At 35.3% G+C, this 25,838-nt stretch overlaps 1 long non-coding RNA gene across 1 annotated transcript; it reads left to right on the forward strand.

Moving 5' to 3' along the window:
- The first annotated feature begins 33 nt into the window (after positions 1-33).
- LOC136790530 (uncharacterized) lies at positions 34-24,380 on the forward strand. Its single transcript, XR_010830640.1, has 3 exons — positions 34-331; positions 20,289-20,524; positions 22,676-24,380. It is a non-coding gene; the product is annotated as an uncharacterized lncRNA (long non-coding RNA).
- The last annotated feature ends 1,458 nt before the right edge of the window (positions 24,381-25,838 follow it).

Consider the following 25,838-nt stretch of genomic DNA (forward strand, 5'->3'; position numbering starts at 1 on the left):
CAAGGGGCCAGATATCCTGCCAAGACCAGAATACTGTGTTCTGCTCAGATGTTAACCGAGATCAAAACAGAATGTCAAACACTTCTGAAGCAAGGTTTCCTTCTTCACAGTTTCCATCTTCAGGTTCCACTGTACTACAACCCAGCTTTCTTCTTTTAGCTGATCTGGGAGACTGATGCACGTGTAAAACCTGCAGTTTATGATATACTGTAGTTTTATGCTTTCATCAATGACATCATATAAATTGCAGATGAAGGACAACAAAATCATTTGAAAATACAGATACTTTCTGAACTTTTTACGGCCACCTACACATCTAAGGATTTGAGAGGTGAGTGATAGATGTGTTTAGCTGTTTAACTATTAAACAACTCAGAAGATTTTTACTACTTTGATAACTGATATTACTATTCAGGCTCATCTCTTTTTTTTATATGAGGCATTGAAAAAAAAGTTAGCATGTCTCTAATTATATTTTCAGTCCTTGCTGCACGATGGAAACAGCTGTACTATTCAATTAATGCAGTAGCCAAAACATTGAATTATATTTTATTAGATTTTATTGCTATTATGTAGCACTGGAAAGAATAAAAGCCTTACTAATTTACCAGCATATGCTTTAAAAATGCCAAAATCTTAAAATTTTAAGAGAGCTTTCTGAAAACATTAATTCCAGTGTGTAGAGAAATTACTACCTAAAGGTAAAGTGATGTAACAGAGTTATTACAAGTAAAAACATATGTGGCATATTACTCACATAGGCTTTGATTCAGCAAAGCACTGAAGCATATCTTTAATATGTGAATATCTCACTGACTTCAATAGGACTATTCATATGCTTAAAATTAGGCCATTGCTTAAGTATGTTGCTGATTTGAAGCCACTGAAATCAAATCAGACTTAAGACCATGACATCATAACTTAAAGGTTACTTCTTAAAATAATTCAGAATGGCATTCACTTTAATAAATGTAAGCATTTACACTATAAGCATTTATGTTCTTGGGGTGTATAGAAGAATAACTTCTCCAACTACAGATGTCCAAAGTTACTTAAAGATGAACTTTATTTTTTCCCCTCTTCTTGTTTTCAGCGTTATCCTGATTTCTTTACAACCTGATATGAACTAAACTCTTGTTACATTTAATCTAAAAAACAACGAACAAACACAGTGAAACTCCTGCCTGTCTGAGGTTAGATCAAAATGTCTTCCTATAAAGCAAGAGTCTTAATATTATGCTAATAAGGATCTACAGAAAACCATGTGTTTGTTTTTAGAGTGTTAATGATCTTCAGTTGGCAGGAAGCACCTGATTTCCCAGGAGCTGGATGATATAAACCAGTAGGAAAAGAACTGTAGAAATAAGACTGTAGCATTGAGAATATAGTTCTGTCTTGCTTCATCTTGGTTTCTCTGGCCTTTATTTGTTATGAAAGTATGTTCTTCCCTTTGCTTATGAATTAAACTTTTAATTATGCTGATTATATCTAGGTCCACCTTGAAACTTGATTTCATGCTGTGAACTGACTTTGGTGGAATTTAAAGCGAGCTTTTGTGGTTTGGCTGTTGAGTGTTTTCACAGAAAAATCCAATGCTTACCATAATTCCTCAAATAATTTAGAAAATCATGATTTCCTAGTAAACAGCTCAGTCCACATGATGAAAGCCTTATCTTATAATCTTTCAGGATAATTTCTTAGTTTCTATATTAGAAAATTCTTGCCATTACCTGTCTAGAGACACCAAAAAGTACTCCCAACACAAAATTAACTATTTAAATCCAGTGGACTTTATGCATGAATTCCTGAATGCAGCATCCTTTAGCTAATAGATCAAAAATCACCTATGAAACTGAAGTTATGCATGCAAACAAGCTCACAAAGCCAGTCAGTGAAGGAATATGGAGTAAAATCTTTTCAAAATAATTATTCTTTCTTCATTTCTTTAATGCTTAAAATATCCACAGAAGATGATTTATGGCATTGAAGTTCATAACATCTTTAAAACTTGACTGAGGAGAGTTATTATTTCCACAATGTATATAAACATTTGTTTGTTCCTGTAGCTCACAGAACTGATGTTTTTTATCACCTTCTTTCTGTTAATATTCTTCTCTGATAATAACTGCCCTTTTCTCTCCAACTAGCTAATTAATTACCACAGTTCAGTTTAAGATAGTTAATCTCAGCAAGTATTTAAATTGTTTCTATTTGAACCCTAAAAAGGATATTGCTCAAAGCCCTTATTTTTTCCCCTTCTGTAGCACTGTTTGATTGACTTTCTCTGCAAACCTTTATTTTTCTTTTACACCCTAACAGCACCATGGATACGGTATAATTTTTGCACTTGACCCAGTCAGTGGACTGTCTATATAGGATGTATTCTGCCAAATAAAAACATTCAGGGAAAAATAAAGGATTACAATATTTTCAGTTGAGTAATGAAGCTGCAAGTATGACTTCTTGGTCTCTCATCCACATGGATATACATCTTTTCAAATTTTGATTTATAGTCATGAATGAACAGAACAGAAAATAAAATTTGGCTCAAGCTACAGATTTTTGTCTGACTTCAAGTAAAAGGCTAGTAACATTTTTTTTCTTGAATTTTATACCAATTCAAAGAACAATACTAAAGGTTGAATATAAGGGATAAATTCATCAAAATTATAATGAAATATCAAAATTTAATAATGATGATGTGTGTGCTTCCAGTCCTTTCAGAATACTTGTCTCTCATCCAGATGATGACTGTGAAGTACAATGTAAGTAAACAACAATAAAGTTGAAGACTATTAATACTACTACTATTACTAAAAAGGTTAGCTTTATTTCACAGTTTCAAAAATTTCTATGGCTTATGATTGCATTGCTAAAATATTGATTCCTATTTAAAACATCCCTAATTTGAGAATTTTTAATTCATCTGGTAACATAATCCATTCCTCCAAGACCCTCTGGATTTTTTCTTTCCACATCTTGACATAAATGAAACATAAGATCCTTTGGAGCTTGGTTTTAGTTTGGGTTAATTTTAGTAAACATATTTTCCTCACTCACCTATGTTCACCTTTCTTGTATTACAAATTTCACAGCGTAACCAAAGTAATAAACTATTTCCTAGATAAACAAAATGGCATAAATGTTCGTAGAACAGTTTATTGTAGGAAGATTTAAACTAACATGCTATTATAGTTTAAAGATATAAATAGTTAATAATTTCAGATTAATTATTAATAATTAATGTTGATGATAATTTGACTCATGAGGTTACCTCCCTCTCTTTTTATGAAAAAACAGAGAGAAAGTTACTGTTCTGCCCCACTTGGTGCAGAGAATTACTTCTCAGACTTGCATAATTCAGGTGTGTCCCATCACCAGCCTGTTAAGTAGCACCTGTATTTTTCTCCTGTTGGGAGCTGATAAAGCTTGTAAAAATAGCATTGTTTTGGCAAGAATATATAACCCTCTCACTAGGACATTCACCGGCAATATAACAGATCTCTGTTCATGTTTCTTGTCATACATGTTTTGTACTGGAAGCCTGTTTTCCTATGCCTCAAGACTATGGGACATCAGCCAGGCTCTTGATCTGTTAAGTTTTTGTCTAATTCAAATAAAACCTGAAACTTCTTTTGATACTGTGAAGTATTTCAAGGGGTTTTTGTTCCAAACTTTCTCTTTCCTATAAAAAGTTAGTTTTTGCATATTGACATTTTCGAGTGAGTATCCATGTAGTCAGAAATTCCGGATCAGTTCTACTGCAGTTAAGTTTTTTTCCCCTCCAATTCTCATAAAACACACTTCCTAGAAAATTATAAAATATAGCTAGCCAGCTTTTAACCTAATCTGGTTTGGCTTTCAGTATCTAAATAATACAAAGTTTGCCATTGTGTGTTTTTGAAAGAATTATGAACTGTGGCTTTCCCTAACTAAGTGAAAAGATGTCTTCCTTAATTTAGACTTCCCTGGTATGTCCAGCAAACAATGATTCATGAAAACCCTATTTTAAATTCTTCTTTACAAAAAGCCTTTTCTTTGCTCTGTACACAGGGAGAAAATTGACCACAAGCTTGTCTCCTGCAAATGTGGTTTCCTCATCACATAACTCTTCCAGCAGAGGACAATGCCTTTTTCATCCTAGTCAGAGCTAGGTTAACCAGGGAGGAAAGTGTGTCCAAAACTGATTAAAAAAAAAAAGGGGGAGGAGGGGAAGGGGGGATGGGGGAGAAGGCAGACTCCCCCCCCCCCCCCCCCCCCCAACTGAAATGATTAGGAAACAACCTTGTACATAACAGATTGAGAAAACTGGTGAGAACTGTTGTATATATTTAATCTAAATGTGGGCCAGCTTCTTGGCTATCATAAACTGGTTATCAAGACACGTCTGAAGGCTACAGATGAATTTTGTCACTGGATAATCTGACCCACTTGTTTAAACCACATATTTATAAAACATTTCTATTTTCAAATTACAGAAAAAGGAAAAAGTGTTATAGAGAAGGGTCTAAAATAATTCTTCATGTCACACTACTCATATCAAAATGGACATAATTACAAAATGAGGCCTGTGGACTGCCCCTTACACATCATTGTTCTGTGTTAGAGTTCCTCTAAGAATGGTGAAGAATAAAATGCTCATCTTAAACATTAAAACATTAAGAGGTATTAAAAAAAAAAAAAAAGGATAAGTGCAATATAGATTTTTGTAAGCGGTGTCCCAAAGTGTACCTTGCAATGTAGATTATTCCAGGGAAAAAAAGGTATCTTCTGTTTACCTTTCTGTTCATAATATTTCTTTACAGACTGTTTCAAAAAGCTGGATATGTGGCAATGATAGTGTTTTCATGAATTCATGCACCCAAAATTCTGTCTCAAGCCTAATTAAAAATGAGTTTTAACCATTTAAAAATTCTTATTCCCAAAATTGATTCATTTGGGAGCTATAAATTTTCTTAGGTTATCTGTGAAACAACTATAGCATACCATCCTTATTCATAAGAATAACTGATGCATGCATCAATACAATGGAGGTTTTATAAGTAGAATTTGCTTTCAAATTTATTTCTGTGCATTCAGTTGAATCCTCAGGGAGATGCAAAGACAAATTTGACCCCTCATTAGGAATATCTCCATGTCTTTCCATTTTTCTTTCCCGGTGATTTAGATGAGGTGTATGCAATTAATTCTGCAGTATTTTGATTTTATTTATTGACCTTAACTCTGCATTTCCATCTCATAGTTCAAAAATAATTGTAAAAGTGTAATATTTGTCAAGAACTGGATTTACCAATTTCAAAGTGCACAGCTGATTTAGAATAAATAAATTCCACACAATTCATGACACCCGATTCCTACTCCAACCACTATGTTTTCAAATAGTTTCAGTAGGCCCAGAACTACCAAATATTTGCTATTCAACCCACACAATAACCAGAACCCAACACAAAAAGAATGGAAGACTGAAAAATTTCTTTCCCAAGACAAGAATTTATTGGAGATCTGTGTGGAGGAAAATGTGTGCTAAATCATACCACCTTCTCTCTTGAATATATCTTTTTCTTTTCTCCATGTCTTGTATGTGGATTTCACATCCAATGCTCCAGCTTTCTTTTGGAGATGACTCCAAAATCTGTTTTGCCTATTTGTCCTCAGCATTTGAAAACACTTCTTCAGTGTTTTTGAGAGAACAATTAAAAAGCATCATCTCCTGATGTATATTAATGCTGTAAACAGTAAGGGCCTCAGATTAACCACAGAGATTGACACAAAGCCCTTTATGTATCAGATCTATATCTATAAATTTGTAGTCTGAAGTTACTGTATGCTACAGAAGAAGTTGCACCAGAAAGTATTCATGGAACCAAGTTCTGGGGTTTTCAGTTATTGATGGAAGAAAAAATCTAAGCAGAAAAACAAACACATATCAAAGTCATACAGTTCTTGTTAACCAACAATATGATTCATTTAATGTGGGATTACTTAGCCTAATTGTTTACCATGTTTTCTTTTTAATTTAGGTTACTTTTTCTAAGGAGTAATACTCAATATTATTTTAAAAATCTCTCTTACCTTTCTGTTTCCATGGTTATTCTTGGAACTTGACTCAGATTTTCAAATATGTTTGATATTCCTTAAATTGCATTTTGAGTTTTGAGGTGAATTTGTTTTTCTTTTTCTTTCTTTCTTTCTTTCTTAAATTCTTAAATTCATTTATTTATTTATTTTATTTTCTCTGATGTAGTTCTGGATTTAAGTAACTCTTGAAGTTAAACCGATCTTGTGAGTAAATAAAGTTTCACTGAGGAAGTGTAACATCTTTTACCAGTGCCAGCTCTCACTAAGGAAATAGAAGGCTATTTGAATTGTAGATAAAAAGTGACCATTTTCCTCTTGTTTACAATCAATTTTATTGAACTTTGTGTAATTCTACATCCTACCATGGGAAAAAAAAAAGTGTAATATAACAGTTATAATGCATGTATGCTAGTGTTCTTACGTGTTTTGTTATTGCTCATCTACAGATGCAGATCCAGCTGTAGAAAGCATCTTTGAATTTATTCATTATTTACTATATATACATACATATATACATATATAAAGCACCTTAATGTCTTGTCTAAGCAGCTTAAGAAACACTAGTAATCTTTACACCCAGTCACACATGATCTACAGAAAACAACTCTTATCTCTGGAAGAAAAAATCTCGTTTTCCTCAAGGATGAGGCTAAGTCCAAGTCATCTGGTCTAGTTGGCGCCAAAGTTAAGAAGAGATATTAGAAAGATTATGAGCCCATAATTAGGGATTTATAATTACCTAATTAAAAGACAAATCCTCTCAGGCCCAGCCCAAGAGTTTCTATTCAAACTAGTAACAGCTCTGAGTAATATGCACTAATTGGAGGGTCCAACTGGTGAAGGCTGTAATCTGGGGAGCAGCCTGGTTTCTTCTGGTCACTCCTAATGAGGTGCTGCCCAGTGAGAAGTTATTTTGCCCATTGCTTCAATGCTGTGGCAGCTATTAACAGTGACAGAGTAGTCCTTGTCTTACAGTACTCCTTTTGGAAGTCTAAATCATTTGATATTGTACCTGCTAAATGGGACAGGTTATGTTTGAGATGGAATAGAAGAGAAATCCATAGGTCATTATAAGTTTACAGGGTTTGAATTCCAGCAGTGCTGAGTGGATTATACCAATCAAATCTAGGTTTAGGACTGTTGAGAAAGCCATCTGTTGTTTGTATTTTGAATCTGAATGCATAAAATGTAGGGCAAATCAATCATCTGCCTCAAACATTGACTTTCTAGCTAAGGGTGAATAGCTTCCTCAGCAAAAAGGAAGGTTTTTGGTGGTGGAGAAATCCAGCTATTGATTTATGTGGCAAAATGTCAACTGATTAATCCTATCAGAGAACTTTAATTAGATGTATGCTCATTTACTATCCTTGTCCCAGGGCTACTGCTGTTTATAGTATTGGCTGGCATTTGGACTTGCTGGTGTCAGCACTGCACAGCCAGTTTGCAACAGGCAACGTCATCACTTACAAAAATACTGCAATTTTGCCAAAAAGCTATTTAAGCCAAAAAAAAAAAAATGTACTAAAGTTTAAAATTAAAAATATATAAATGAGTAATTCTAGTTGTACTTTGTGGTCTTCAAAATTATTTTATTATGCAAACCTACAAATAAAGGCCAGATGGTGTAACACATAGATATTTCAAGGCCTGTATTAGAAATTGCAATCAATATTCTCAGTGGAAGTTCTATGAATGAAATGTAGATTTGCCAGTGGAATAGCTAAGGTGGCTGAAATCTGTTCATGCGGTTTGAAACAGCTGCAAACAGAGCTTTTTTCTCCTTTCGAAATGCATCTCCCTCAGAGCTCAAACCAAACTGTTGTCAAATATAGAAATCAGGTCAGACAAGATGTGAAATTCATATACAAAAGAAAAGCTTTTTCTGTCTAAAGGAAGAGGTGTCCTTTCCAACTCTACATTCCAGAGTAGTTTGTCCAGAGCATGTAGGACTTGCACTGGATTTTAAAGTGCCTCAAAAAAACCTTGAATATTGGCAATTGAAGTCTGATCACCTCTCTGCCCCACACTACTTTTTAATATGCCACCTATTTAGAATCATAGAATCACGTAATATCTGAGTTGGAAGGGACCCACAGGGATCATTGAGTCCAACTCCTTGGTCCCCAAAGGAATACCACCACCACCACCCCGCCCCCCCCCCCCCCCCCAAAAAAAAAAATAAATAAAAAAAATAATCTGATAATGTTTTTGAGAGTATTGTCCAAACAGTCCACTTCTTGAATTATTTGTACATTTCTTTGACATTTACAAATATGTCAAATGATGATGAAGGATAAGTTTGCAAATCTCAACATCAGTCAAATGTAGCTTAAAGGGTATTATTTGCTGAAATGCTGATCACAGAAATATTTATGTCAGTTGAATAATTCAATAAAAATCAGTTAATATCCATATCAGTTGTTATGAAGTTTTATATTCTGACAGAGTTATCTAGGAATGTCCTACGTGGAATAGGATTTTCGTAACATCAATCACACCACTAGTATTTTTTCCCTTTTCTGGATTAGAGATAGGAATGCAGTTCATACTCAGTGGACACCAGGTCTTTTTTGTTCCTCTCTTGAACTTGCCAATAGGAGCAATCTCAAATATTGAAAGACAAGGTTGTCAATACATGAATGAAGAGGTGAACAATGAAACATAAATGTGGAAAAAATGCATTAAAAAACAAAACAAACAAACAAAAACCTTTGCATCTTTGCTCTCTTCGAGATCTGATAGCTGCTTCCAGATCTGATCCCCCGTTTATTTGTATTGGACCTGTGACAGCTCCTTCTCTTTGCTGTCAAAGATGTTCCAGCTATCTTTATCCCAGAGGAAACCCAGGTAGAAGTGATAGAGCAGTGCAGCATAGAGCATGTTCCAGGTTTAGCTATCCCTGCCCAGGACAATCCACATATCTCTGTAGACCTTGTCCTCGTATACACTTCCTAGTGCTATGTATTGCATCATACATTTTCATGTGGATCTGCAAAACTATAATTATGGCAGGCCATACCCCAACTATCACATTATTTCTTGTTATCACACAAAAGCAATTACTAAGACTTAAAGTCACTTGAAGTCCAGAGAATACCCAGGCCAAGTGTTCAGCATAGTGAATACAAAGAGTCTTGAGGCTAAGTCTAAGAATGTGAATACAAGCCACGTTGCTTCTTAGGCTTAAAGGCCACAGATAGTCTACTCAGCCAAAAGTCTTAGTGGTGCATAGAAGGGAGCAGAGTGACTGAGAATCTGTAGTGCATCTCAGTTTCATCTGAAAGGAATTCTGCCATGTTCTACCAGAACACAGTAACAGGGACCATCGGGAGATTTCATTCACTTTTGATAAAATGCTATACTGGTTGTCAGTACTAATAACCAATGTCTGCTTTCCTCCCACAACAACCTTCAGCCCCAGGCCTCTTGCTTTGACATTAGTAGAGTCCTCCAACACAGTCACTGTTCCCAGTCCTGTCTAGCTGCTTGTGCCTCTTGCTATCCTAACACCTGTCCTGGATCCCTGTCTGGTCAACTTCTCTCTTCCCTCAACCACTGACATCCAACCATATTCTCCAATCTCCTTCTTTATATTGAGTTCACATTCCTCCTTTCACTTTTTGTCCACCGTATCAACATGATACTTTACAATCTCTGCTAGTGTTCACATCTGAACCAGTTTAGTGCAGGATTATGAACATCACAGAGGAAGGTCTACCAGAATTTTGAATGAGGCCAAGACAACACATTTACCTGGACAAGGATCCAGAAAGAAAACCTTTTCTCAGTGTTCAAGAGGCAGTTGGACAATGCCCTCATTAATATGTTTTAACTGTTGGTTATCCCTGAAATAGTCATGCAATTGCACGAGATGATCTTTGAAGGTCACTTCCAACTGAAATATTCCTATTCCTGTTCTGTTCTATTCTATTATTCTATTCTATTATTCTATTATTCTATTATTCTATTATTCTGTTATTCTATTATTCTATTATTCTATTCTATTCTATTCTATTCTATTCTATTCTATTCTATTCTATTCTATTCTATAGAAAGCTAATAAAGCACATCTGATAACAAATAAAGTTTGGTCAAGTGACAAACAACAATGCAGGGTCTAAAAGACAATGTCAATGTTATGAATCAGGTATATCACTGAAAGTCCTCCTGTATATTGAGAACTGTTTGAGGAAGTAAGATTAAAGGACACTTGTTAGTAATAGCAATCAGAAACAAGGATGCATTCTGTGAAATTAAGCACAATACTCAAATCAATTCTGGAAATTATTTTGAGAAAATAATATTTAGATCTAATAGAGGTTGATGTGTGAAAAAAATGAAGCTAATCTGGACAACAAGCAATCATAAAGATATTCATGTAAGGAGTGTAACAATTTTATCCTTTTCCCATGCATTTTATGTGATTTTTTAAAATTGCATTTTCTGCTAGTTCCTAATTCCATTCATAAACAAGTTATCCAATAGATAGGTAGATTTTTTTGTGTGTGTGACAACTTTCCAAATTATTTTATTGGATTTTGTTTTTATTTTTAATAAACTAACAGATTTTTTTTTTTCAATTACTCTTTAAAAGTGTTGAAGACCTATTTTCTCACAGGAAAAAAACAAACAAAAAAACAGGTCTTACAGCTATAGTCTTCTGATAGTTTTGTACATTGACTAAAAGAAAACATTCAGAAAATTCAGGACATTTGGGAACTTAATCTCTATAAAATATGTGAGTCCTGAACAATCTGAAAGGATAAGAGTTTTTATGAAACATTTAACTCAGTATTTTTCTTATCAAACTAAATCATTCTCTAAATAGAGGAGAATGTTAATTCTTCCATTTTTTAGTGGAAAAACAGGTTAAAAAATGCAAGTTGAAATCCATGCCACACTCCCATTTTGCACATTGTAACATGACAAAAATAATTACAATACAAAGGCAACACGATTTACATATTAAACCTCACATTCCTAACTAATATTCTGTGGAAAAAAAGATGAGCAATTCTTACCTTAAAATACAATGTCTATAATAATATAGGTTTAAAATGTTTTGTAAATTGTTGCTAGTATATTTTAAAATAACCATTTTAACAGCATTATGATATAAATTTACAGTGCTACAAATATACTGTGGGGATTCTTTCTATGCGGCTCAGATTTTTGTTCTTGAATGTTAGTATTGATATTCAATTAATTGAGATTAGAATACAGTTTGAGATTGTTTTCCCACTAAATATATTGATTATTTAGTTCTTCATATACTTTATTTTTCCCCTTATATATTTACTGTTGAGTTTTAGTTAATTTCCTGTTAATTTAGTAACAATTACCCATTTTTAAATTGATCTCTCATTTCTTTTTGATTTTCTAGTTCAGATGGTTCTCATAACTCACAATGTTGTAACACATGTAATATCTTGAATAAATGCAATTATCTCTGACTTAAAATTGTAGAAATACTCTGAAAAAATGTTTTATTTTGAAAATATCCACGTAAAAATATTAGACAGGTAAATCTTTTTGAAAATATGATTTCATTTAAATTACTAAATAATCTTACTAGATCTAGAATCTAATATTATTTAAAAGCTGATGCATATAGAAATAGATCTTTTAAACTAATCTGTTGTGAAAGCTATACTTGAAAACATTACCTCACAATAATTCTGACAATGGGGAAAGGGCAGACCCCTGGTGTATAAAATATTTGTCGTTGCGTTTGTAATAGTGACTGATAATTAAATTGGGTTTGTAACAGATGGCAGGAAAGTAAGTCAGTTTGTGGCAGAAGGCAGACATGCTAGCTAATGAGAAATTACAAAGGTATGATGCAAACACTTGAATGAGGTAGATAAGTGAACTGCATCTATTACGTAAACTGTATTTCAGTTAAAACTGTGAATGTTTTAATAGAATTAAGAGTACCATTCAGTTATTCAAGCATAATAGCACAGTTAACAATTATATACATTACTGGAGTTCTTCAATATATCTCAAGTGTACCAGAGGGACCCACTTACTAAATACATAAATAAATAGATAGATAAATAAATAAATAAATAAAAAGAATTCCTAACCCTGCGGCTACCAAAAAAAAAAAAAAAAGAATGTAAAGAATGTCATATATGGTCCACAATAACTGACTGAAAAATTAATATATATTAATAAACTTTATAATAACCAAATTCACATTTAGCCAAAATCTGAAATGATAATCGAATTAGTCACTGATATTTGAACAAATGCTATTAGCACTTTATTTGACTGTAAAAGTAATGTGTGTTCTATGGAAATGATAAGCCTATTTCATGAAATGCTAATTAAATTATATATATTTGAACAGTGGTAGTCATTTCTATAGTTCACAAATAGCCAGATAATATAAACCTCAGAGCACTGATGGGCTATTTTTCTGTCTACATAAAGATAAAACTGGAGCAGTTCAAGAGGGCATTATGAAGAAAAAACTCTTTCATAATGGGATGAATTTGATGAATTTCCTGATTATCTGGTAACTGCCCTACTTTCTTAACAAGCCTTTGTGGAACAGTACCTGGAAGAAGTCTGAGAAAGACAGTTAAAGCTCTATAAAGTCAGAGCTATCTCCAACTCAAGACCGAGACATGTCAATCTACGGACTGATGACAGTAATGGTATGCTAGCCCCTTACCAGTCCTGTTAGATGAAATATGTTTGACCAAGATATTTAAAGACTTGACACAGCATTCATCATAATGATTCTAATTAGACTGTTTGACATTCAGAAATCACACAGGAGTGGGCACTGCAGATGTTCTGGTGGTTATTGCCAGATCTATCAGAAACACACAGCATAGTCATCCTGAGCACCACTGGTCAGTGTGCTGCATTTTGGCTGAGCTTACCGGGTATAAACCATCCAAACGTATGGCAGATGTTGCAAGTGACCAACCAGGTTGGCTCCTCACATGTACGCCAGACATCCTGTGTACAGTCTGCCTGACATTGTATTCCCACAGTATTATACAAACTTGCAACTATTTTCAAATCCCATTTTTGAATCAGTTTTGCTTCCAATCTACACTTCAGATGTAAATAAACTTTGTAAAAACTAGAAATTCAAAAGATATAGCAGATCAACATCTTTCTAACTGCCTTTTAGATGCTGCAAAGCTATGTGAAACTTTCAGGGTAAGGATGGTACACTGATACTTCTATTTTTGTCAAAAAAAAAAAATCCACATAGAGAAGGATGGTAGAATCTCTCTTAGCTCTTATGTTGGGCTTGGCACAGATTTAATTGATAACCCTTCATTTTTCCTATTTTCTATATATTTGGGGGAGAAGGGGAATCTCTCATATGTATCCTTTTGAATTTCTACAATTACACAATTTCTACAATAACACAGTTCTGTATGACTCTAACAAAATATAAAAAGGTTGGGAAAGTCAGCTTTCTCAAATTCAAATCAGTGATTTTGATAAGTGTGATACTTTTTAAGATGGAAAATTCAAAAGAGAACTAAATCCAAAACAGCTACCTTTTGGTGTCTTTGTTGTTCAGAGAGAGAACAAGATTAAAGAACAAATGACTAGAAAAAAAAAAAGATTCTGCACCTCCAATTTCCCAAGGATATTTGCTGCAAAAGCTACCTAAACTTTACTACTACTCACAGAGTAATAATGTATATATTTTACGGATAGCATATTATTCAATCTTTTTATCAGACATACTCATCAGCTCTGTGGATGTGAAACGTCTTTTTTCATATGAAATTTCTCTTGGCAAAGAGCAATCTGTGAATTTGCCAATGTAAATTTAACTGCAGAGTTCTAAGAAAATTAGTTATAACTAGGCAAATTTTAAACTATTTAGGTTAACAAAGGTCTTCTATACCTAGATCTAATACAACTTGAAATAACAGTTGACTTTATATTTATGAGACAGACTGTAGACAAAGGGACCATTGCTTTCCAATACCATAAAGGAGAATGTATAAGTATTTGATTATAAACTTCAATGAGATGTTGTTTAAAATAGGAACTGAGTGGAGGCAGAAGCATACATGAATCATCTGGTGTGGCTGATTTCTCCCACTCCATATTATTTAAGAAGCTTTACTGTGCCAATGAGATGGGAAAATACCAGGAATGTGCATAAATTCCAGACTTACACTCATGTCTCTCAAAATCTCTGGAACTATTGACCCATTATTCAAGCCATTATCTCCATTATCTTCCAGGCTTATCCTCATAGAGCTTTTTTTTTTTTTTTTTTTTTTTTTTTTTTAATATATAACTGGTTTAATAGTATAACATTTAAAGCGGCATTGTTAGAACAGCTGATCAAAGTTCTGCTGATCAACTTTACTACCTTTCACATTACCATGGAGCTGTTGTCTGATTTGTGCAGGGAAGGTGGCCAGAAGTGGTTGTGTATGGCACAGAGACTCCCGTCACACTGCATGAGTGCAGCTGTAGGAACTTCTGTCCCTTGGAAAGTACAAGACAGTTTATATAAGGCAACAACGGATGTGAAAGAGAGAGTCACCATCTGAAAGTTCTTCATTTACTGATTTCTTATAAATAAGTACACATTGAATAACTCCCAGTCTTCCCTCAAATGAGTTAAAACCATTTTTACAGACGTGTATTTTTCCAATTAGTCTTTTTGAATGTTTTTAATGTACATATTTAAATAATATAAGAAACAGGAGAAGACGTTGCATATATTACAATAACAAACTCAGAACAGAATAGCAGACTGCAGCAGATTTTTTTTTTTTTATGTTTCACACAAGGAATATGAATACATACACATTTTGGATGTTTTATAAAGACCAAATGGTTAGTATTAAAGGATCTGGGAAGAACAACAACAACAAAAAAGCTATGGAATCTGTCTAGACTTTGTCTGATCCCCATCTCAAGTGCATGCCTTGCCCTTGCTAAGACCTGATTGCTCTTCCCTCCCATCCTTGGTTTCCATACAAAGAAAACACAGGTATGCAGCTCCAGACAGGTTTGGATGACCTGAGGATAATGTGGATGACCAGGATGGGGGGTAGGGATTGGGAGAGGGAGAGGACGGTGCAACATGAATTCTGACAAGAATCTGCCAAGAAATGTGAGAGGTTTTTCTCTGTAAAGGGGATTTTCATTGGTTGATTTTTTTTTTTCTTTAGTATAAACATTTGTAATAGTCACATTCCCTCAGAAGTGCCTATCTGTCCCTCTTGTGCCGAGTTCCACTTTCTTTGTCTGCAATCTGGTAGAAATGTGCAGTTCAGAGTATTTACGTCTTTACCTAGTAATAAGAACGTAATAAAGCAGATGACAGCAAATCCTCTACATCACAGAGATTCTTCTACACATGGAGGGTGTCAAAACCTGGGGAGTATGCTACCTTTTGAGGTAGAAGATAGGTGTTGAGGTGTCTCGGGTATGACAGATTATCACCTCTGTTCCCATTACGATTATAATCCTCAAAACCCTCATGGTTACATTCAATGAAGTCAATGGGTCTCCATGTGAGACGGAAGATATCCCTCTCTTAAAGATCAGAAGACTGATAAGACTCTAGCTGTAAATATAATTATCTATCTTATTTTACACTGTAGTCCTTATGTTTCCTAAAGACACAAACAAAATATATGCCTTTATGTTCCCAGGTAGCACTCAGGAAAAGAGTTCTCAGCTTTACTCAGGCAGGGTAATTTTGATTACTCTGTCAAGAAAAATTGTTTGTGTCAGGTCACCTCTGCATCCCTTTGTGAAAAATAAAAGGTTTGAGAAAATACATATAAGAGAGAAATGGAGACATATCTCTTTTATACTTCAGAAGCAGTGTGTTTTGAAAGATTTATTTGAGGCTGTTATTATGGCTGCTTGTGAGCCTCTACAAATGAAGGTAGAATGCAAAGGAGTCAACAGAAAAAGTTGTTTTCAGAGCCCATTGTTCTGAAATGTTTCAATGTGGAAGAAAATGAAAGAAATCTGCTATACCTGAAGCAACAACATCTTTTTTTTTCTTATAATATTTTTTATTATTAGTTTTTTTAATTACAGAATCTCATCACAGCTTTTTAAGGTAAAACACTGCGATAATTAATCTAATTTGAAGGGAATGTGTTGCTATAAAAATTAAGCATGTTCAAAGTTATGCAAGTGTTCTTGTTAAAATGAGACCCTTGGCCTAGTCTGCTGGAAAATAATGTTCTTCTGTGTGGCAGGTAGTGATCAAACCCTTTATAATCTTCCATCTAAGCTAGACTGCAGCACTGTTCAATGCTACTTTGAAATAACAATACTTATAGTGAGTAAAGTCAGCAAGTTGACCATTCAGCCATCTTTTTTGTTCAAGTTCTGTAGCTTGTATTTATATTTTAAATTTTTTTTTAATGAGATTTTATCACAGTTGCCTTACTTTTCAAATGTGAAATGTTCTTCTATTTTTAAGTAACCTTTTTTTTCAATGTGTTTCTTCCATTATGCTGGATTTTTCCTGTATACTTCAGTTTTTCTGCATTGTTTGCTTCCCTTTTCCCAGATTTCCCACTGTGAAATATTTTTATGTCCCTCATCTTTTAATGCCTTTGGATGGTTACTTTACAGCAATTGTAAAACTCCAAGTGGTGCCTTCTGAGAACATCTTCTCTATTAATGAGATAGAAAACAGTAGTACTTTATAGGAGCCGCTTTTAATACAGTGCAATGTTAAATAAAAACATTCCCACTGATATAGCTTGAAGGATTTAGGTTCAGTTTAAAGGTGGAAAGAGCAAAAATAAGTGAGATTTTGTTTTCTGTGAATGGGGGAAAGGTAAAGGCAATGCAAGCCCACTTGCGTATCCTGAGAGGAAAGCATATAAAATGGTCACATTAAAATATTCCTAGCCAGAGCAGCTGCTTTGGTAAAACATCTGCAAGTGTGTCAGTGCAAGAGACAGAGTTCCCTCAGAGTTGACCCAAAGTAGCAAATAAATTCCCACGGGAACAAAGACTTAAAACAAACCTCACCACCTCCTGCTGCAAAAGCAATCTTCGGATCTTTGACCTTACCTTGACCATTGTAACTATATAGGGTATATTCTAAATACTCCACTGGTCACTGCACATGATTATTGCCAAGGAAGGAGAGGAATAAACAAATATATAATGTACGTTAGTCATGTTCTACTGCATCCTGGCAGGGACTTAGATGAAGCAGGGGTGTATGGTAGAAAAGAGGTTGTGAAGCTTAATCGCAAATAATATATTTCCCATGCAGTATAAAATGGCCTGGCCAAATTCTTTATTAGCTTACAGCAGTTTGACATAAAGACAGTTCCTTTGATGTTATAGGAAAATTGTTATGGTTTTGGGCTTGACCAAAATGAGAGTCATTCCCGGTTTTTGCAAATATAGAAATAGAATAATTATGCTATTTATTCATTTATTTTTAGTAAATTTCATTATCCTGAGGGTTGTGTGAAACTGATTTAATTCAGTAAAGAATGAGTTGCCATAAGGATTCATGAAATGCCTTTGTGAAACTAGTAGCTGAAAAGCAGATGTTGCATGTAAGACTCTAGTCATGAATTAGGATGTGCAGTTTGGGGTTTAACGAAGATTTAAATCAAAGTACTCTGTTTGATACAGTTGTGTGAATGTCTGTGGGTACACATACCCTCATGAAGGGGAAGTGTGGAAGAAATCCAAACAACAACACATCACAGAATGACATTAAGAAAATAAGATGGAATTCAAAATTTCAGCCAGGCTTTGCAGCATGATCCTAAAGAAAATAATAATAATAATTAATATTAATAATATTAATAATAATAATAATAATAATAATAATAATAATAATAATAATAAAAGCTTTGGGGAGTGCTTTGGAAATGTGAACAAAGAGAACTCCTGACTCCATCTGCTACTTCTACTTCAAATCCTCCCTGCAAGAACACAAATATTGTCTAGTTACCTTAGACAAAAATCAAGTGCACTGACATAAACATGGTCTATGTGGTGGCTACTGTATTTCCCTTATCAAAAATCAGACAGGAAAATAAGTATCTATTCAAAAGTCATAGCTGAACGCTATGTTATTCACAGTCTTATTCTGCCTGGAAACATTTGCAAAAGACATTTAAGACAGGAACAACCCTATTCCATTAATAAAAATGCTGGCATGATATGAAAAGACTTAAGATTACATGACTGCTCTGGTTAGGTGAGCTAAACAAGCACTGTTAATAAAGTAATTGCTTTGTATATAGAGAAACGCTCCTGAAAGAACAAGCATTAGCCCATTAAAAATTAAATATGCTACACCTAAGTGAACGCTTATAACGTCTATAATGTTGCAAATAAAAACAAGCTATAAGGGTCCTATAGAGATGCATGGTAAATACACATTATCCCTAAAATTCACAGATCATTCAAACACAGTTAAACTGATGAAATTGAGGCTATATATTTTGCATGTAATCTTTCTGGTGAACAAGTCCAATAGGTGCATAGTTCTCCCCATGACTGTTGTTCTTATGAGTTCTCTGGGCAGAGCACTTACTGGCACTGCTGGTAGTGCTAAAGCTCCTGCATGGTTTCCATTATTGACTCCTTTTCATCCAAGCACTATTTTCAACTCTACCATGAAAATGTACTACAGAGCTGCAACCAGCCAAGAATAAGCTATTCATTCTGTATGTCTGTGTTTCTTAAACTGTTTTTTATTTTTAGAAAGAAAGAGAATGTTTGAACTGGGTGTTTTCCCTTAACACTAATAGTGAAATCTACCCCCAAGCTAAGGGTGTGTATCTGAGTTTCACTTCAGCCCCACTTGGAAAAAGTTCCTACAAACTACTATTCAAGACAGAGATTTTCCAAATGTAAGCAATGTCAATGAAGCTGAGAGTTTTGCTAATACAGATAAATTTGTGTTCAGGATCAGTCTAGTGGCTTGAGCCATTCATATTGTCTTGCATTTTAATACAAATAGTAGTAGTAGTAGTAGTAGTAGTAGTAATAATAATAATAACAATCTTCAGTTAACTGAGGAAAAAATCCTAAGATTCATTCAGAGAAAACCTTTGACAGACAACTACATGCAGTTGGTGAATAAATGTGCTCTCATCTATCACACTGACACAAGGTTCAAGCAGTGTTCAGCTCCCTGAAGAACACTGACGTTAGCAAAACACAGCAAGTGTGCATTCAGTTCTCCTGACGCTCTTCATTTCAGTGTTCATGCCTCTTTTCCCTTCTGTCCCATCTGGAAAAGGTACAACTAAATCCTGGAAAGAAAATGCTCTTACATTTTATTACATGAAAGTATTCTGATTGTTTGGGTACAGTTGAAGGTTTGCATCAGATCATTTTTCTTTTGAATTCATTCTTTCATTTCTCGTAATAATTACAAAAAAATTTAACCTCAGGTAATTGCCTATCTTGCTTGCCAGCCTGCAGAGGGAAAGTTGGAGAGTAGAAGCAGGAATGTATAGTGACCTTCAGTTGGGATGTTAGACTTGATGTGTTTCCACTACAGTCAGGTGAGAACAATAAACACACCAGGAAGGCAATTCAGGGCATCAGGGTTAAAGTAGGCCCTTCAGTCAGCTGAATCCCTCTCTTGACCCACAGACTTTATGGACTATATCTTCACTGACTACAAGAAGAGTTTTAGACACTTAGTTCACAGGTAGGCACACATAAAAACAACCATATGCCCAAGTGTCTCAGTGAATCTCTTGCTGAATGAGGCACATTAAGAGGCATACCTCTCTCAGATGCACTGAAACTTTCTGTTTGTTGACATTAGGAAGAACATTTTCTCAGTTCTAGAGAAAAAAAAATAAACAAAATCCAACACTACATTCTGTCAATTATGTAGTCTAGTTTATTTATTGTAATCCTTCATTAAATATAGGTTGCTGATTTAGGGCTCAAAGAAATCTTTCAAACCAAAAAAAAAAAAAAATAAAACAGTAAAGAGAGAGATCAATATGCAAGCTCATTTTCTCTTGATTACAAATATTACCGAGGGGCAAAGATGCCCTTGTTCGTTAATCTGCAGTATAAATGAGCGAAAAGCTCTTTGTGCCATGTAGGAAAAGCTTTCTTCAGGGGAGATTATCCTTTCTTCTCCTTTATTTCTCATCAACAACATCACAAGGTTCTTTCTTTGGAAAACAACTTTTCTCATTATTGCTCAAAATCTTCTTGTCATTGTTTCTTAGGTGCAATCCCTTTGGCTGCTCTGCTCTGTGGAAGACAGTGATGCAAAACCTCATTTTAGACTTGGAACTAAAACTACAGAGCTGTGAACTGACTGGAAACCCTTAAGATTTGTCTACAAACATACAATGTGAAGCCTTTCTGCCATGTATTTAAATGGGGGTAACCTCCAGCTCAGATGCCATATAACCAGTGTTAGAACAACCTGGTGTTTGGAATAGTCTTGCTGAGAGCTATGGTATGTTAGCACGAGCACAGCATGGCACAGACATGGCTATAAGATTTCTGCAAGGGACATTAGCTCAAATGCAACATTTCACTAATACAGCTACTTGGCTTCCCAACAGGAGCTTGCCCTCAGATTAACGAATAGGTATGATCTGTATGCATCACTGGACATTCAGTCTGTGCACTGACTACTCTGCTCTGGATTAAAATTCTTTAACAAGTGTTAAATATACTCAAAAAATAATATATATATATATACATTAGCCTATGATAATTTATTTGAAATATAACATTATACTGCTATATGCTTGAAATACAAAGAGTATTAAAGAGAATTTTTATTGATCTTCAGAAGCTTTCCAAAGTTGTCCGGTCCTTCAGATCTGAGATAAAAGACAGCATATACCTGCTGACTCCACTAATAAATGATTTTCTGTGTTGTAAACTCAGATTTACATAGAAAATATTAAATCTTGTTCTTAATGATATTGGCCTTAATTTTAGTGCCAGATTCTTAGCTAGTATCAGCTGATGCTGGATTCATTAGCTTCTTTGAATGGCTTAAATTTACACCATATGAGGATCTGGCTCCTATTTTTGAAAATCCAAGCCAACACAAAAGGACTTTCCTCTCTGCTTCTTATAGGTCTTTCCAGTATTACAGCTACTAATCCCAGATGTAGCTTGTGCTGCTGACAGATGTCCTCAATAATTATATTGTTGGGTCTTCTGCTTACTATGTTTAGCATGATACTGACATATGGCAATGTTGCAACGATACTGGGGCACTGAGCCAATGTTGTCATTTCCTATTTACAAAGTAATATGTTTGGGAACCAACACAAATTCAAATAGGAAGGAGCTTTCTGATGAGGACCCCACAGTCAGTGCTGGTTAGTGGGAGGCATAATATGTAAATGGAGAGATTAAGTGCTTTATTTTAATTAATCAATTACTTAATTAAAGGGGCAGGACTGACAGCTGCATAATCAGGGTTGGAAGTTTGGAGATTGAAACATTTTCTCTTCAGGCTCACCATCTACATGTCACCTTTCATTTCTGTCACTCCTTTTCCCGCCCTAATGTCCTGCTGCTTCTTTCTCTACAGTACTTATAAAATTAATCTCTCTCACCACTCCTGATACCAGGACATATTATATATTGGGCATAATTTCTTTTCCAGACTACCACAATCTCCCATCCACATAATTTGATATACAGCTGCAGGCGTTTTCTGCCACTGCCTCCCACTGCCTCAGTGGCTTTCTTGTTTCTTGTTCATTGCTCTGTTCCTCAGTGCCAGAATGTCTCGTGGGGGTAATCAGATATATCCTTCTCTGTTTTGATGTCCATGGTCTGCTCAAGGATTTTGTGTCCCTCCTCAATTCAGTTCCGTAGAGGACTTTCTACTGTGCCTCTGCTGGCCTTCCTGGCTAGCAAAACAAATAAGCCATTAAGATTGTTTCAGTTTGGAGGAGATATGAGTATTAAAATCAGGTGTTTAATCAACCTTTATTTTATTTTAATTTTTTATTTTTTTATTTTTAACTTACAAAGACTGTACAAAGCCCTATTCAACTGAACCTAGGAGGAAGCAAACAAGACCCTGCTTCCTCTTAGAACAGTTTCATGCCTCTTTCAGCTAGCACTTTACCCCCCCAAAAAGTCATTCCTGATGAGCTCTGTTTGTTTGTTTGTCTTGAGGGTCATGCTGTCAGCACTTGTTTGAAGAGTCACCAATGTTTCTTTCGTCAGTGTTGTTTTTCCCACTTCAGTGTCCTGTGCACACATGCTTCTTTCCTAGTGCAGCATTCTCCCGAATCCTTTGTCAACAGGAACATCACATGGACATTGGTTTTGATGTGTGTGCCTTGCAGGAGGTTTTTTACAGATCTGGCCATCTGGTTGCGATGTTTAACTGCATATTATCTAATAGATCTTACAAGCTGCTGGTTTTAGCTGAGGTTCAACTCAGAGATAATTCTGAAATGAAATAATCAAAGGTATGGACCTAAAAACAAAACAAAACAAACGAACAAAAACTTATAGTCAAGTACAGTTATCCTTTAGAATGTGTTGGTCATTTGCAACTGCTAAGTATAGAAATTTTTGCAGGACAGCATGTTCTTGTCTAATATTACATATGCCTTTTGTCTCTAAGGTATAAAGACTTACAACAGAGACAGTGCAGAAGACCTTCTGGACCTCAGGTCTGATACCATCTTGAGAAAGCAACACAGAACTTCACAGAGGTTGTATATAAAGACCAAGCTGCTCAGTGAGATAGATGAACGGTTTGATCCAGAGGTTCTGCAGCCCACAAGCCACTTGAAAACAGTGTTTTGTCTGCATAAAGTCCTATTAATTCATCCACTTTTGACAGAATTTATCACCTGTGTATGTTGTAGCAGATACAGATCTTTTCCAGTTTTACTGGTCCCAGTATGAATAACTGGGCACAAAGGGCTGGAAGTTGTCAGCCAATTAGAAGATGGAGCAGTCTGTCTTGACAAGTTTTTACTAAGCTCTCTGGCTTTAGTCCAGAAAATCTTGCATACCAGACTCCAACTGCTTCTCCTGAATTCTGTCTCATTCCAATGGTAGATCTGCTCCCAGAGTACAATACCTAGATCAGGAATTCTGTGATTTATCCATTAATTTTTCAGATCAAGAAATCCTACCAGTTGAAACTAGACCATTAGAAGCCTGTTAGTCTGTCCTGGAAAGTAAGTTATTTCCTTCAGTGGCAAACATGGAATAGAAGATGATTACCCTTGTGCCATCCAGATTTAAATCAAAAGATAGATTTGGAGGTCTGAACATATGAAAAGAGATGTTGATGGAGCAATCATTCTGTTACATCTACAGAGCTAAAAATCCTGTGACTGAAGTATTCAGTACAAGAATGAGAAAAGAAGAGGCAATGAGAAACACCACATAGGCTGGATTGCAACAAGCTGCTGGGTCAGACCGAACTTTGTGAAATCTGAGGACTGAGTACTGTTCACACAGCCAGGAGGATGTAAAGAGCAAACCAACATGAATGAAACATGGTTAACTTCTGCAAAGATTCACCACTATCAGTCTTCTGAATTGCCAGCGCTGCCAAAAATTATCAGTTCTCTTCTGGAGTCCATACGCTTGTGAAGAGATGTACCCTATCATTACTGTGGGTGTGTTCAGGCTGAGAAAACAGCTGAAAAGTGGTGCTTTGATTCCATTGTTCAAAATGAAGCAACTTTGGAATCAAACTGCCTCCAAATTTTAACAGTGAAAGTCAGGTGTTCCCTTCCCACTCAAATGTGAATTCAGCAAAAATGTTGATCTTTTTCTTATATACAATTTTGTGTTATGGCAGGTATTTCTAGCTACGTCTGTTGAACAAACAGTGTAGATTTCAACATACAATGTCTACATTGCCATAGACACTACTCTTTTTACCCCAACATCCTACCTACCACTGTTCAAGGATGAAAGATTAAGGATTTAACTGAATCAAAAACTTTAATTGGAAGTAACATTGAGGAGAAAAGCCCACTCTGAAGTACATTCAATGTTAGACAGAAAACCAAGAATATCTAAATTAGTGCTTTGACATCAGCTCACTTTTGCTTAAGTCCATGATTTTGGAGAAATCACATTATGAATAAGAGTCTATGTTAACTTGTTCTTTGTGAAAGTGAAGAACTGAACTGTGGGGAGGACATTTTTTATTTGAGATCTTTTCTCATTGATCAAGGGAACAGTGAAGATATTTTTGACCATAGTTATTTATATCATGACCCTTAGCATGGCATTTACACCAGCTTCAGGACTTCCTTCCAGCTATTCAATCTTGAATATATCTCCAGTAGTCCCACATCATCATGCATGTCACAGTAACTACAATCTTTGAAATTATCAGGTTAATGCAAAACAGAGGAAAAACTTGCAATTTTGTGTCTGTCTTTTTCTGCTGTAACATTAGAAAGATGGCAAATATTGAGGGGCCTTCCTGCCCCTCTCCCCACACCCTTCCATCCCCATTCCCATACCATTATTCTTATGGAGTCTTTGTAGATCTAAAGTCCACAATTTCTTTAAAGTTTCCTTTTGACAGACAGAGCATGTTGCCTGATGGAAATTCCCTTTTCTCATGGAGGAAAACTTTCCTCTGCAGGCTGCACAAATACAAGCTGCTTGTGAAGAGCTAGAGTCCTCTTCTCCAATGGTGTAACCCCTTTGACTTCAATGACAGCAAATAATTTGACTACGGGATCATTTTTTTGTACTGTAGCCATTAAAATCCCTATTGCAGTTTTTATCATATAAAGAAATCTGTTGAAGACACCTCAATTATTTGGCAAAGTGCTGAGCACTCTGGATCTGATATTTCTAGGGCTTAGTATGTGGGCTGGTTACCATGCAACTGGATTTTTTTGTTTGTTTTGGAAATACAAGACTTCTTTTTTGAGAGCATAGATCGGATGAAATTGCCAAATGCAATAATGAAAATCTGAAACAAAAAATTATCCCTGCACATAATTTCCTTTTATGTGCTTGAAATCACTGTTCTCTGTGTCTGTAACTGCTAAAGGATGTGCATGTTTAAAAAAAAAAAAGAAAAAAAGAAAAGGAAGTTGTTCAAAGAAAAACACACACACAAATAAATAAAATAATGAAACAAAAATATAACAACAACAACCTGACCCCACATAATACTAAAAAATAGAAAACAAAAAGAAAGGTAAAATAAAGGTGCAAAACACAACCTACTCGTCTCTAAATTACAGAGATGTATTTGATGGATGGTGTTTTTGGTACAAAAGGAGTTGGCTAGATGGTGCATCCAAAGAGCTCAATAGCTTGATAGGTCAATAGCTCGATGTCCAGGTAGAGACCACTGATGAGTGGTGTTCCTCCAAGATCTGTTTTGGGACTTGTACTATTTAATATTTTCAATGGTGTCACAGACAGTGGGATCGAGCGCACCCTCAGTAAGTTTACAGATGACACCAAGGTGAGTGGTGTAGTTGACACGCTGGAGGGAAGAGATGCTATCAAAAGGGACATCAACAGGCTTGAGAGGTGGGGCCTGTTGGAGCGTGTCAAGAGGAGGGCCGTGAAGATGATCAAAGGACTGGAGCACCTCTCCTGTGAAGACAAGTTGGGGTTGTTTAGCCTGGAGAAGAGAAGGCTCCAGGGAGGCTTTATAGTGGCCTTCCAGTACCTGAAGGTGGCCTACAGGAAAGCTGGAGAGAAACGTTTTGTCAGGGAGTGTAGTGATAGGACAAGGATTAATGGCTTTAAACTGAAAGAGGTAGATTCAGGTTAGATATAATGAA

Source organism: Anser cygnoides, chromosome 3 (assembly GCF_040182565.1).
Source record: "Anser cygnoides isolate HZ-2024a breed goose chromosome 3, Taihu_goose_T2T_genome, whole genome shotgun sequence".
In the NCBI taxonomy this organism is placed as follows: Eukaryota; Metazoa; Chordata; class Aves; order Anseriformes; family Anatidae; genus Anser; species Anser cygnoides.